At 43.4% G+C, this 15,424-nt stretch overlaps 1 protein-coding gene across 3 annotated transcripts in view; it reads right to left on the bottom strand.

Moving 5' to 3' along the window:
* Positions 1–15,424, bottom strand: part of LOC140206140 (nucleus accumbens-associated protein 1-like) — a 65,563-nt gene that overhangs the window by 48,872 nt on the left and 1,267 nt on the right. Inside the window, exon 1 of one of the 3 annotated variants that reach the window (XM_072274362.1) lies at positions 6,477–6,589. The exons of 1 other annotated variant lie outside the window; for it this stretch is intronic. The gene's annotated coding sequence lies outside the window, so the exon portion shown is untranslated. Of the gene's footprint in view, positions 1–6,471; positions 6,590–15,424 lie in introns of those variants that run through there. One more of the 3 variants, XM_072274361.1, reaches the window with a different exon arrangement.

The raw sequence follows: 15,424 nt of genomic DNA on the forward strand, positions 1-15,424 counted from the left end.
CTCTTTTCTCACAGCTGCCATTAGGTAGAGGGTACAAGAGCCTCAGGACTTGCACCATGTTTGTTGTTGTTCAGTCATTAAGTTGAGTCCAACTCTTCATAACCTAATAGACCATAGGGTTTTCATGGCAAGTAACCCTTTGTGGAAGCCATCAGGAGGGATGGGGGCATAAGAGGGGTGACGCTGCCAGGCAGTGGAGGGACCCAAGTGAAAACCTCCCTGTACATGGACGACGTCACCGTCTTCTGCTCTGATCCGAGGTCAGTTCGCAGGTTGATTGGCACCTGCGAACAGTTCGAGCTAGCGTCGGGGGCCAGGGTCAACCGCACAAAGAGCGAAGCCATGCTCTTTGGCAACTGGCCCGACCGATCCAGCGTCCCCTTCACCATCAGGTCCGACCACGTGAAGGTGTTGGGGGTCTGGTTCGGAGGGGCTGAGGCGTGCAACAAGAACTGGCAGGAGCGGACTGCCAAGGTGAAACAGAAACTGGGACTGTGGACTGTCGATAACAGGCAAGAACCTGGTCATCAGGTGTGAGGTGCTCTCAGGGCTGCTGTACTTGGCGCAGGTCTGGCCCGTCCCCCGCTCCTACAGCTCGGAAATCACCCGAGCTGTCTTCAGATTCGTCTGGGGATCCAAGATGGAGCGGGTGAGACGGACCGCCATGCACAAGTCCCTGGACAACGGGGGCAAGAACGTCCCCAATGTCGCCCTCACCCTGATGGCCAGCTTCGTATGTGGCTGCATCAGGTTGTGTGTAGAGCCCAGGTATGTGGGCACCAAGTACCACTATGTGCCCAGGTTCTACTTGTCGCCCTGGCTACGAAGGATGGGTCTGGCCCCACTCCCGCGCAACGCCCCAGTCAGCTGGTCGTTGCCGGCATACCTATCCCACGTAGCAAAGTTCTTCCAGGAGAACGCCTTTGACCACAAGGCCATCAGGCAGTGGTCGGCACGAAGTGTCCTGCAGGCACTGCAGGAGAAGGACGTGATGGACACAGTGGGGTGGTTCCCTGAGCAGACTGTCCAGTTCATCTGGCAAAATGCCTCATCGCCAGATCTCACCAACAGGCACCAAGACCTCGCCTGGCTGGCGGTGAGAGGGGCCCTCCCAGTCAGAGCCCTCCTGTACGCCCGGAACGTCATCTCCGCACCTCACTGCCCACGGGAGGACTGCAGTGAGGAGGAGTCTGTGACCCACCTCTTTGCACACTGCCAGTTCGCAAAGAGGGTGTGGAGGAGGATGGACGGGCTAGTGTCACGTTTCATCCCCAGCAGCTGCGTGACAGAGGACTCTCTGATCTACGGGCTGTTCCCGGGGACGCACACGGAGACCAACATCCGGTGCTGCTGGCAGATCATCAACTCGGTGAAAGACGCTCTTTGGTCAGCCCGAAACTTGATGATCTGCCAGCACATGGAGATGTCCGTGGGAGAATGCTGCCGACTGGCACACTCTCGGCTGCAGGAGTACGTGCTGAGGGACGCACTGAAACTCGGTGCAGCCACCGCAAGGGCCCGGTGGGGAAGGACCACAGTATAGGTTTCTCCACCCGTGGGAGTGGGAGGGGTCGGTGGGCGGGGAGTATACCCCTCAACAATGAGATGCTAAGCTGAACTACTGGAGTGCCACGTGGGTGGCTATAAACACGGGTATTTTACTGAGTATAATGGAAACGTATGTAAAGGATGAAAAGTGATTGAATGGTTTATTGTATATATTTATTTTTGAATAAAGTATATTTTGAAATAAAAAAAAAAGATACAGACGTAGATTGCCAGACCCTTCTTCCATGCAGATACGGCTGCTGCCCAGGTTGGGACCCGGCTGGGTTTGAACTTAGGACCATTTGCCTTGAAGACCAGTACTGATTGCATTACACCAGCAGCTGGCCCAAGAAGTTACTAGCCCACGAACATCAGGCTCTTGAACAAATGGGTTAACTCCACTCATTTGTCCATCCATTAAGATGTTCCCACAACAAGCAATTTCACTTGAAGAACTCTTTATCTCATGTTCTCATTATTTATTACTATTTATTTATATTTACATTTGCACAGCTTGTTGTCTTCTGCACTTTAATTGATCTTTCATTGTCCCTGCTGTCATTACTATTCTATAGATTTGCTGAGTACGCCTGCAGGAAAATGAATCTCAGAGTTGTATTTTTTATATATATTTATAGGCATCCATTAGTCTCGTGAGACCATGGATTTGCGCCTTGGAAGGTTTCCAGGGCGCAGGCCTGGGCAAGGTTGTATGGAAGACCAGCAGTTGCCCATGCTGCAAGTCTCCCCTCTCCACGCCACCGATGTTGTCCAAGGGAAGGGCATTAGGACCCATACAGCTTGGCACCGGTGTCGTCACAGAGCAATGCGTGGTTAAGTGCCTTGCTCAAGGACACAACACACTGCCTCAGCCAATGTTCAAACTAGCGACTTTCAGATCACTAGACGAACGCCTTAACCACTTGGTCACACGCCAACACTCAGAGTTGTATATGGCAGGGGTCCCCAACCTTTTTTGCACCGCAGACTGATTTAGCATTGACAATATTCTTGCGGACCGCCCGACGGTGGGGGGGGGGGTGCGGATGTTCAAGTAGGGTTGCCAACTTCCTCACTCCTAAATAAAGGGCAAAAGTAGCAGTCAAATACGGGACACTTGTGTTTATCCCGAGAAAGACTACCATGACCATGAAGCCTTGCGTGGGCACCTGTGTGCGCATGCATGACATGCGCATGTGTGTACGTGCCGATTTTTTTTCTACAAATTGGTTTTGGCTTAATCTTCCCGATTCTGTTAAGTGAAACTACACTGTACATACATTATTTCTACTTTATATAGGCTGTGTATTTATCATATCATTCCTGCTTCCACCATATGTTAGTGTTATTTTAGGTTTTATGTGTTATTTGGTATGATTTGGTAGGTTATTTTTTGGGTCTGGGAACGCTCAGAAGTTTTTCCCATATAAGTTAATGGTAATTGCTTTTTCGTTTTACGCCATTTCGGCTTACCAACGGTTTTATAGGAATGCTCTACCTTAGCAGGGGAAATACGGGACAAGGGCGGTTAGCCCAATATACAGGATGTCCTGGCTACTACGGGACAGTTGGCAACCCTATGTTCAAGTTCAACAGTGCGTGACAGGGAATGAGGAAAGGTGCAGCTGACTCATATCATTTCATATTGCCAAATCATATCGTTTCCTCGCACATGTAGCACATGTTTTGCAGCTCGGTGATTAGGGACCACTGGTATATGGTGACATATATAGGTATATACTTAGTTAATAAAACTTACTTTGAACCTTTGAAACTGTTCAGCAACAGTCCACTGTCTCAATTAAGCAATATAGTGTCCCAAATAAATGAAGAAAATCTCAGCTATTTGCTCAATTAGATTTTGTTTTTTTAAGAGTTGTCCTAAATACCAGAATCCACTGTATTGAAAAGAAATCCTGATTACAATGCTGCTGTAGTTCTCATTCTCAACACCAGACGGAGATAGAATGAGCACTGGTTGGTGCACATACAAAATTCTGGGGAAATTCAACAGGTCAGGCAACATCTATGAGGGAAATAAACAATCGACGTTTCAGACTGTGTGTCCTTCAAGACTTCCAGCATCTGCAGTATCTCTTGTATCTATGGCTGGTGGCCCACATCAATAGCAAATCATTTTAAGCACAGCCACAAATCACTCAACATGGATGAAAAGCAGTAAACTATTTCAAATGCCTCATTTTTGTAAATCATTTCCAGAATTTCTACTTTTACCTTTGTAAATACATATGTATAACTCAATAAATAAACCAGTTAACATTTTCCATGGTGAATAGCTCCCTATAAATATATCACTACAGCTCTCTGGTTATTACTAAATGACAGATCAGTTAAGCGGTACAAATTCCTACACCATTCATTCTATATTATAGTGCACTGCTTCATAAGTTTGTATCAGTGTCAATAGGCTGGGTCACAAACACAGCAATTCCAACAAAGTTTTAAATTCTCTTCCACATAGAAGACTTGTATTACAAAGCATTGTCTTATGAGAGCAACACACACAAAATGCTGGAGGAAATCAGCAGGCCAAGCAGCATCTATGGAAAAAGGTACAGCCGACGTTTCGACCCAAAACCCTTCGGTAGGACTGGATTTCAGCCTGAAACATTGACTGTACTTTTCTCCATAGATGCTGCCAGCCTGCTGAGTTCCTCCAGCATTTTGTGTATATTGCTCGGATTTCCACAATCTGCAGATTTTCTCTTGCCTGTGATTGTCTTATGAGATCTGAGTAAAGCCTCAAAGTAACACTGGTTCTCTGGAAAGCATATTTCTCTACCATCTCCCCCATAGCTTTTCAATTCCTTTCTAAAAAAAGAGCAAAAATAATTACATAAAATAAGAACTCAAAAGCTTGGCAGCAATGTACTGACATGGAAGGTGGCGTATGGAAAGAAAACCAGAATATACAGATCATTTTCATGTAGCTGCAACAGAGATCAGTTCTACAACCTTCAATGTTCACATTATATATGTGAACCATTAGCTTTTATTACAAGGGGCATGAAATACAAGTCTTGCTACAATTATTAGTAGGTTGGCAGGTCACTGTAAGTTGCCTCATGTGTAGTGAACAGTAGACTCTGGGGAAAACTGACAAGAACGGTGGGGGGGAGGGAGAATAAGTTAGAACTCTCCCCCCTCCCATTGGACAGCAGAGGACACAAAAATCTGAAAGCAAGTAGCACCAGGTCTACCGACACCTTCCACCCCACTGATATAAGACTATTATTCTCTAGTACGATGAGATGGACTCCTGACCTCACAATCTACCTCATTATCTTGCATTGTACCTTTTACCTGAACTGCACTTTCTCTGTAGCTGTTGCACTTCATTCTGCCTTCTGTTATTGTTTTGCCTCAATGCACTGCTTTGTTTTGATGCATACAAACAGTATGCAAAACAAGCTTTTCACTGTACCTCAGTACGTGACAGTAATAAACCAATTCCAATATAGGATTAGTGTAAATGTCCATGTGGACTCTTTGGGCCAAAGGCCCTGTTTCTGTGCTGTATGACTCTATGATTCTTTAACTGCGTAGAGCTTTGGCAAGATTATACCCATTCAGAATTTTGGCCTTCCATTGCAGGAAATATCTTATGCCTCACAATGATGAAAATGGCAGATTCACAAGACTAAATCTTCAGATCAAAAAGAAGCGATTGATTATGTTGGGCGTATTCTCTATGAACTTTAGAATACAGGATTCCAAAAGAGATTTATATGATAGATGCTTTACACACACTAATTGAGAAACTTGCTGGGATTCCCTTAGTTTATTTGGGACACTATGCCACTTAATTGGAGCAGGAAATTGTTGCCAAGCAGTTTCGAACTAGCATCAGTCATGCGCACTTGTGTGGCCGTTTGACGCTACACTGTGTGTAGAGTGAAAAGTTTTTGAATAGCATCAGTTGCATGTGTTTGTGTTCAAAAAAGTGATTTTTGTCACTGATAGTTGCTGAGAAAAAGTATAAAGCAATTCAGAACTTTTGCTCACAGTGGCTTCAAGCATTCAGGCCAGGAGTGAAAATGAAATGATTCCACTATCTCAGTAAGTTAGGATCTGCGAAGAATTTTAAGGTATTGAAAAACAGTTTGAATGTTAAAATGAAAACTAAGATTTGGAAAATGCTATCATCTATAACATTGTATGAAGGCAGTCCATTATCTACACTAGGCATCTGCACTGAGTTTGTTCATTGTGTACAATGGATGAATTCCTCCACCGATAATTATTAGTAACTAACACAGTTTTATAGTACTGTAGTGGTCTGATTTGTTCTGTATTTCATTTAAATACATAATTTGTTACTCAGTTTGTCTTTTTTACACCTTTGTAACTATTTATATGAAACATCAACTATTTGGGCCAAAATGTTCTGGTCCCAATTAACCAGAATCCACTATATATTTTGGCTTAAAAGTAAGTTACTGAGCCAGAATAAAACATTAAACACCACAAGGGTAAACACAATAACACAGGTCAAGTACAGTTAATAAAATGTCTCATCACTTGAAGGAAATCTGTACCAAAGTTCAAATATATTGTACTAAGTCATTTTATGCACACAAGGGCACAAATGGTTAGGGCAGATTCGAGGAAAATTCAACTGGGCCTGTCTTTAAGCAAGTGGTCAACAGAATGAATGTTGTTTGACAAGTTGTAAAGTTTTGTCCAGGCTCTGGAACACCGCGCTCACTCCGTCCATACCACACTATTAGTATGTGCAGGGAACACGGTGTTTCCGGGGTGGTTGAAGGTGCTGAAAATGTTCCCGACAAGTGTGACAATATAATTAGCACAACTGGCACCTGTACCCACACCCCTGCCAGCTTCCCGGCCTCCTCCCACCAATCCGCTCCGCCTAGGGGAGAGCTGCCTATTTGAACTTACCCTACCGTATAAGCTCCCTGCCTTTCCTGCCCTTCCTTTCCTTCCTTCCTGCTCGAGCTCCGTTCCTGGTTTCCTGCCTTCACTCTCTCATCGCTGCAGATGCCTCGGTGAGAAGATAGGGAGGGGGGCGGGTGGTAGTGGTGGACAAACGATTGGGCCTGCCGCTAGGGCCGCCGGGATTCGTAGTCCTTCTACTCAATTTTCCTACTGCCTTCATCCGAGTGAAACTACAGCTCCCGGTGGCCCCTGTGGCGTCCGGCGCATGCTCATCAGCTGTTTGGGAATCGACTGGCAGGTTTGTCGCCTTCTTCCGATGCCCATGTTATACAAGATGGCAAAGGATCGACGGCGTACGGAGGGAGGTGGGGCTATGGCTAAGCAGGGTTTTCCGCAGATACAGCTCAGTGATCGTTTACTCGGGCGAAATGGCGGGAAGCTCACTGGTGGTATAGACGGCTGCTGGGCAACGACTCTGCTCTACCCGAATGGCCCGCTCCCTTGCCTGATGCATCTTGCCTCCCAACAGTCTTTCTTCATCCACATCATTTACTAACCTTCCAGAAAACACATCACCCCCAACTAACCTTCAGATATTTCCAAAGTAGTAATTGAACCCCGATTTTGCAGTCTTATGTTGTTAACATTGGAGGCTCCTAAGCAAATTGTAAAATATTCCAGTGAAATTTGTTCAACGTTTCTATTTTTTAATAAGGCAGATGAGGTATAATGTTCGTACCATTTTAATCACTTAAATTACAAAAAAAATTCATGATAGTTTGCGTCTGAAAATGAATTATGAGTTTACATTGTTACAGTGAATGCAGAAGAATGCTGAAACTCTTATCCCCCCGCCCCCCCCCCGAACATTCCCACTTCCAAACAAGAGAAAATCTGCAGATGCTGGAAATCCAAGCAACACACAAAAATCGCTGGAGGACTTCAGCAAGCCAGGCAATGTCTATGTTTCGGGCTGAGACAATTCAGGAGGACCAATTTCATTCAAATTTCTCATTGCCATCCTCACAATGCCCAAGACATAAATCTTCCAATTTCCTTCCTTGTTATTCTGCATATCCCTACCCTTTCCTTGCCTTAACACACCCTGGCTCTGTGGTTCAGAAGGGAAGAGAGGAGAAGAAGATTGTGATGGTGATGGGGATTCAATAGTTAGAAGAGCAGACAAGAGATTCTGTAGACTTGAAAAGACCCCTAGGTGCAGGTGCAGGTGCAGGTGCCAGGGTCAGGGACATCTCAGATCAGATCCACGGCATTCTTTGGGGAGAATGAGTAATCAGCAGTCATTGTACATATTGGTACCAACGGCATAGGTAGTAAAAAGTATGAGGTCCTGAAGAGACAATATAGGTAGGAAGCTGAAAAAGCAGGAGCTCAAGGTTAGTTTTTGAATAAAGGATGTTTCATCAAGGGATGGATATGGGAGAACGATCTCATTGGATTGGAAGTATGTGAACGGGCTGTTCAAGAACAGTGCCTGCAGGAAGCATAGTATTTTTTTTCACAGAGACTTTCAGAATTACGATCAGGTGCTCCTGGCAGGAGGTTATCAGGAAGACGTTTGTGAGGAGAAGAATGCCGTCCATGAAAACCCATAGTTTGGGGAAACCTATAATATAAGCAAGTCAGTCTGCTCCTGTGGACTGGCAGAATCTCTCTTGAATATAAAACTTAAATAATCACTCTAGTGCAACAGTATGTAGCAAGCTGTGAGATCTACAGTAATCAGTAGCAACAATAGGCTGGAAAGATCCTGAGACTAAGAAATTGAGAGTAACATTGGTGGTCAAAGCAGTCCAGACACACATGGAGCCTGAAGTTGCAGGAATTCATAGATCTGAATGTGCATAAAGAACAGAGTTTTACTGTTGCCTCTCTAAGTAGCATGGTCTTGGGGGAATAAAACCAGGTTACTCTTCTCTTTTTCAAACCTGTGAAGTTGAATGTATTACTGGAGCTAAATTTTGCATTTGCGTAACTGTTGATGGCATTTAGATGGAGGTGATTTGGTAAACATAAATTCCACCATAATATCAGACATTAGTTTTCTCAGTGAACTCCGGAACTCAGAAGTTGTACAAAACTATTCTGCTTTGAGCTAAAGCCATAGGGTTTAGAGTGCTCAGTAGGATTTTTTTAAAGTTGGAGTTAGTGGGTAAATTTCAAAGCCACATTTAATCCCTTTGTTTAATAGCTTGGATTTAAATCTGGTTTAGCCCATCTCATATAATATTCTATCATACAAAGGTAAGCATTCCTGTTGAATAGATTACATTTGGCTGATCTACAAATGTGAAATGCTTGTGTGGAATCTCGGGAGGAGGAAGAAAGAAGGGCCATGCAGCAACTGGTAGCAGCTGACTCAACATGGAACATATGCATTGCTGAACAGGACAGAGAGTTTTATATTTAGTGATTCAAACTTTAGATGCCAGATTAAGTTACGTTTGGCAATGTCTGAGAGGATTTGTGGAGCATTGAGCTTTTAACTATTTAGTTGCATGAGGTTCTATTGGATAGCACAGTAGCATAGAAGTTAGCACATCATTTTACAGTGCTAGCGAATACTCATGCAACAGGGTTTCAATTCCAGTTTTCTCCCTCGTTCCAGAGGCAGGTGGTTAGGGTAGATGAGTTGTGGGCATGCTAAGTTGGCACTTTTGGACTGCCCAGCACAATCCTCATTGATCTGATTTGACGCAAAGCATTTCACTGTATATTTCAATGCTTCATGTACATGTGACAAATAAAGCTAATCTTTATTTATTTGTTTTCAAGGGGCAGGAACAGGAAAGTTAAACCATCAAGCTATTGAGATTACAACATCAGGAACAGGAGTAGGCCAGCAGGGTTCTTAAGCTTAACCTACAATTCAATGTGACCTTACCTCACCTATGCTGCCTCAACACCTCTTCTGTACCAGTTCCCTACATTTCTCAATCCCTTGAACTTTCAAATATTTATCTATCTCCACCTAATGATATAGCATCCACCAACCTTGGGAAGAGAATTCCAGGAATGTACCACCCTCGGAGAAATTTCTATGCACCTCAGTTTTAACTGACTAGCCCCCTTATTTTGTAACTATGTCCTCTTGTTTGTAACTTTTCTAGTGAAAGCATCCCAACATTTATCCTGTCAAGCCCTGGACGACTGGAAATTTGCATATATCACTCCACTCTTTAAGAAGGAAGGAAGGTAAAAGAAAGGAAATTATAGGCTAGTTAGCCTAACTTCAGTGGTTAGGGAAGTGTTGGAGTCCATTATTAATAGTGAGGTTTAGGGCTACTTGGAGACTAACAATAAAACAAGACAAAGTCAGTATGGTTTCTGTAAAAGGACATCTTGCCTGACATCAGGTACAGTATAGTTCTTTGAGGAAGTAAGAAGCAGGGTGGACAAAGGAGAGGGAGTGGATGTTACTTACTTGGATTTTCAGAAGGCATTTGATAAGGTGTTACACATGAGGCTACTTAACAAGATAAAATCCTATAATATTACAGAAAACATACTAATATGGATAGAGGAATGACTGACAGGCAGGAGGCAGCGAATGGGAATAAAGTGGGCCTTTTCTGGTTGGCTGCTAACTAGTGGTGTTCCTCAGGGTTCATCATCAGGACTGCTACTTTTCACATTGTTTGTCAATAATTTAGATAATGCAATTGATGGCTTTGTGACAAAATTTGCAGATAATATGAAGATAAGTGGAGGAGTAGGTAGTACCGAGGAAGCAATGCGATTGCAGCAGGACTTAGACAAATTGGAAGAATGAGCAAAAAAGTGGCAGATGGAATACAGTGTTGGCAAACATATGACAATGCATTTTGGTAAAAGGAACAATAGTGCAGACCATTATTTAAATGGGGAGAAAATTCAAACATCAGAGGTGCAAAAGGACTTAAAGAGTCTTTGTGCAAGACTCCCAAAATGTTAATTTATAGGTTGGGTCTATGGTAAAGTAGACAAATGGAAAGTAGGTATTCATTTCAAGGAATAGAATATAAAAACAAGGAGATAATGCTGAGGCTTTATAAGACACTAGTCAGGCTGCATTTGCAGTATTGTTAGCAGATTTGGACCCCATATCTCAGAAAGGATGTGTTGTCATTGGAGAGAGTCCAGAGGAGGTTCATGAGGATGATTCCAGGAATGAAGGAGTTAACATATGAGGAGTGTTTGGCAGCTTTGGGCCTGTATCCTCTGGAACTTAGAAGAATGCTGGGGTATGGGGATCTCATTGAGAACTACCGAATGTTGAAAGGACTCAATTAGGTGGATATGGAGAGGATGTTTCTTATGGTGGAGGTGTCCAGAACTAGCAGGCACAGAGTCAAAATTGAGGGGCAACCCTTTAGAACAGAGGTAACGAGGACGTTTTTTTAACCAAAGAGTAATGAATCTGCGGAATGCTCTGTCATAGACAGCTATGGAGGCCAAGATCATGGGTACATTTAAAGTGAAAATTGATAGTTTGCTGGTCAGGACATCAAAGGTTATGGTGAAAAGCTGGTGTATGGGGTTGAGTGGGATCCAGGATCAGTCAAGATGGAATGGCGGAGCAGACTTGATGGGCTGAATGGCCTAATTCTGCTCCTATGTCTTATGGTCTAAGCCCTCTTAGGATCTTATTTATTTAAGTAATGTCACCCCTGATTCTTCTGAACTCCAAGATAAACAGACCCAACATACTATCTCTGAAGGAACTCAGTGGGTCGAGCAACATCTGTGGGAGAAAAGGTCAAAACCCTGGATCAGGACCCAAATTTCATAGCCTCTCTTGATAAGGCAGCTCTCTCATCTCGGGAGTTAGCCTTTCCAATCTCCTTTAGACTGCCTCCAATGCTACTAAATTCCATTTTTAGGACCAAAACCATGCACGGTATTCCAGGTGGCCTCACTATAACAAAACCTCACTATTCTAAAGCTGCAACTCCTTCACATAAAGGCCAACAAGGGATCTGAGTTGCACGGGTAGAGTGGATCCAAAACTGTATGGGTGATAGGATACAGACAGCAGTAGTGGCTGAGTACTTTTCTGACTGAAAATATGTAACACATGGTGTACCAGAGGGTTGAATGCTGGAATCTTTGCTGTTTGTAATATATAGAAATGACATGGATGAGAATGAAGGGGGTATGATAATTAAGTTTGCAGAACACACAAAAATTGATGGCATATTTAGTGAAAAAGGAGATACTTGAGACTGCAGATGCTAGTATCTGGGACAACAACAATCTGCTGAGGAACTCAACAAGATTTCAACACCAAGTAGCAATACTCCTCTTCCTTCCCACAGATGCTGCTCACCTCACAGTTTTTCTACCACATGGTTTGTTACTAGAGTGAAGAAGGATGTCTAAGGTTCAGCAGGACATGGACTAGCTGAAAAGTTGGGTGGCAGATGGACGTTAGTCCAGATAAATGTGATGTAATACAACTTGGGAGGTCAAATTCTGGTAGTAAATCAGAATCAGAATCTATTGCCAGTATGTGAAACGTACCAGAATTGATTGTGGTTCAGTGCCAACTGCCAAGCATAAGGCCATAAGACAAAGGAGCAGAAGTCGGCCATTCGGCCCACGGAGTCTGCTCTGCCATTTTATCATCAGCTGATCCATTCTCCCATTTAGTCCCACTGCCCCACCTTCTCACCATAATCTTTGATGCCCTGGCTACTCAGATACCAATCAATCTCTGCCTTAAGTACACCCAATGACGCCTCCACTGCCACCCGTGGCAACAAATTCCATAGATTCACCACCCTCTAGCTAAAAAAAATGTCTTCACATCTCTGTTCTGAATGGGCGCCCTTCAATACTTAAGTCATGCCCTCTCGTACTAGACTCCCCCATCATGGGAAACAACTTTGCCACATCCACTCCATCCATGCCTTTCAACATTCAAAATGTCTCTATGAGGTCCACCCTCATTCTTCTAAACTTCAAGGAATACGGTCCAAGAGCGGACAAACGTTCCTCATATGTTAACCCTCTCATTCCCAGAATCATTCTAGTGAATCTTCTCTGTACCCCCTCCAACGTCAGCACATCCTTTCTTAAATAAGGAGACCAAAACTGCCCACAGTGCTCCAGTTGAGGTCTCCCCAGCGCCTTATAGAACCTCAACATCACATCCCTACTCCTATACTCTATTCCTCTAGAAATGAATGCCAACATTGCATTCGCCTTCTTCACCACAGACTCAACCTGGAGGTTAACCTTAAGGGTACCCTGCACAAGGACTCCCAAGTTCCGCTGCATCTCAGAACTTTGAATTCTCTCCCCATTTAAATAATAGTCTGCCCGTTTATTTCTTCTGCCAAAGTACATAACCATACACTTTCCAACATTGCCACTTCTTTGCCCATTCCTCCAATCTATCCAAGTCTCTCTGCAGACTCTTTGTTTCCTCAGCACTACTGGCCCCTCCACCTATCTTCGTATCGTCAGCAAACTTAGCCACAAAGCCATCTATTCCATAATCCAAATCGTTGATGTACAATGTAAAAAGAAGCAGCCCCAACACGGACCCCTGTGGAACACCACTGGTAACCGGCAGCCAACTAGAATAGGATCCCTTTATTCCCACTCTATGCTTCCTGCCAATCAGCCAATGCTCTATCCACATATGTAACTTTCCCGTAATTCCATGGGCTCTTATCTTGTTAAGTAGCCTCATGTGTGGCACCTTGTCAAAGGCCTTCTGAAAATCCAAATATATAACATCCACTGCATCTCCCTTGTCTAGCCTACTTGTAATTTCCTCAAAAAATTGTAATAGGTTTGTCAGGCAGGATTTTCCTTTAAGGAAACCATGCTGAATTCTGCCTATCTTGTCATATGCCTCCAGGTACTCCGTAACCTCATCTTTGACAATTGACTCCAACAACTTCCCAACCACCAATGTCAAGCTAACAGGTCTATAATTTCCTTTTTGCTTCTTTGCCCCCTTCTTAAATAGTGGAGTGACATTTGCAATCTTCCAGTCCTCCGGAACCATGCCAGAATCTATCAACTTTTGAAAGATCATCGCTAATGCCTCCACAATCTCCACAGCTAGTTCCTTCAGAGCACGAGGGTGCATTCCATCCGGTCCGGGAGATTTATCTACCGTTAGGCTATTCAGCTTCCTGAGTACTTTCTCTGTCGTAATTGTGACTGGGCACACTTCTCTTCCCTGCCATCCTTGAGTGTCCAGTATACTGCTGATGTCTTCCTCAGTGAAGACTGATGCAAAATACTTGTTCAGTTCCTCTGCCATCTCCTTATCTCCCATTACAATTTCTCCAGCATCATTTTCTATCAGTCCTATATCCACTACCTGTCTTTTACTCTTTATATACTTGGAAAAAGCTTTTAATATCCTCTTCGATATTAGCAAATAATATCAAAGAGGATACTAAAAGCTTTTTCAAGTATATAAAACACAGGACAACACTATAACAGACAACACAATAGCAACCATCAGATTACAAGACAATAGTGCAAACAGCTATGAGCAATCAATAATCAGCAGAAATAAATGCTAATAATTAAACTTAAATAAATGTGAACATATGCTGCAGTGCTGTCAACAAAAAAGCCTTGCAGAGGGTGATTAGGGGAGCAGAGAAGGTTATTGGGGTCTCCCTACCTTCTGTCCAAGACCTCTTTCAGAGTCGATGCCTCCAGAAGACACGGTACATCAGTAAAGACCCCTCACACCCTCTCCATGAACTGTTTGTTCTTCTGCCATCAGGCATACGTTACAAGAGCATCAAAACTAAAACCACAAGGCTACTAAACAGCTTCCTCCCACAGGCAGTCAGACTGCTAAATAGCTGCTCCACCTGACTCTGCTTTGGACACTTTTAACTTGCATTGGACACAAATAACTGATTTAACTAACATGTGGCTGTTGTGTTTTACTATTTATTGTTATGTTTATTATTTAGTGTTGTGTTTGTTATGTTATGATTGCACTGCCCCTGAGGAACGCTGTCTCATTCTGTCCTGCAGAGCTGATGTATGGTTAGAATGACAATAAAGTTTTTTGAATCTTGAATCTTGGACAGAACAAGGAGAGCAAGAAAAACCATTTAACAGATGTTGTGCTGGGACAGTTACCATGTATGTCCTATTTTGATTAGTCCTACCAAAATGTAGCACCTCACATTTTTCAGCATTAAACTCCATCTGCTATCTTTCAGCCCACTCTTCTAACTGGCCTAAACCTCTCTGCAAGCTTTGAAAACCTACTTCATTATCCACAACTCCACCTATCTTAGTATCATCTGCATACTTACTAATCCAATCTACCACCCCATCATCCAGATCATTAATATATATGACAAACAACATTGGACCCAGTACAGATCCCTGAGGCACACCACTACACACCGTCCTCCAATCTGACACACAGTTATCCACCACTACTCTCTGGCGTCTCCCATCTAGCCACTGCTGAATCCATTTTACTACTTCGATATTAATGCCTAACGATTGAACCTTCCTAACTAACCTTCCGTGTGGACCCTTGTCAAAGGCCTTACTGAAGTCCATATAGATAACATCTACTACTTTACCCTCATCAACTTTCTTAGTAACCTCATCAAAAAATTCAATAAGATTTGTCAAACATGACCTTCCACGCACAAGTCTATGTTGACTGTTCCTAATCAGACCCTGTCTATCCAGATAATTATATATACCATCTCGAAGAATACTTTCCATCAATTTACCCACCACTGACATCAAACTCACAGACCGATAATTGCTAGGTTTACTCTTAGAACCCTTTTTAAACAATGGAACAACATGAGCAATACGCCAATCCTCCGGCACCATCCCCGTTTCTAATGACATTTGAAATATTTCTGTCAGAGCCCCTGCTATTTCCACACTAACCTCCCTCAAGGTCCTAGGGAATATCTTGTCCAGACCTGGAGACTTATCC

The sequence above is a fragment of the Mobula birostris genome, chromosome 12 (genome assembly GCF_030028105.1).
Source record: "Mobula birostris isolate sMobBir1 chromosome 12, sMobBir1.hap1, whole genome shotgun sequence".
Lineage (NCBI taxonomy): Eukaryota > Metazoa > Chordata > Chondrichthyes > Myliobatiformes > Myliobatidae > Mobula > Mobula birostris.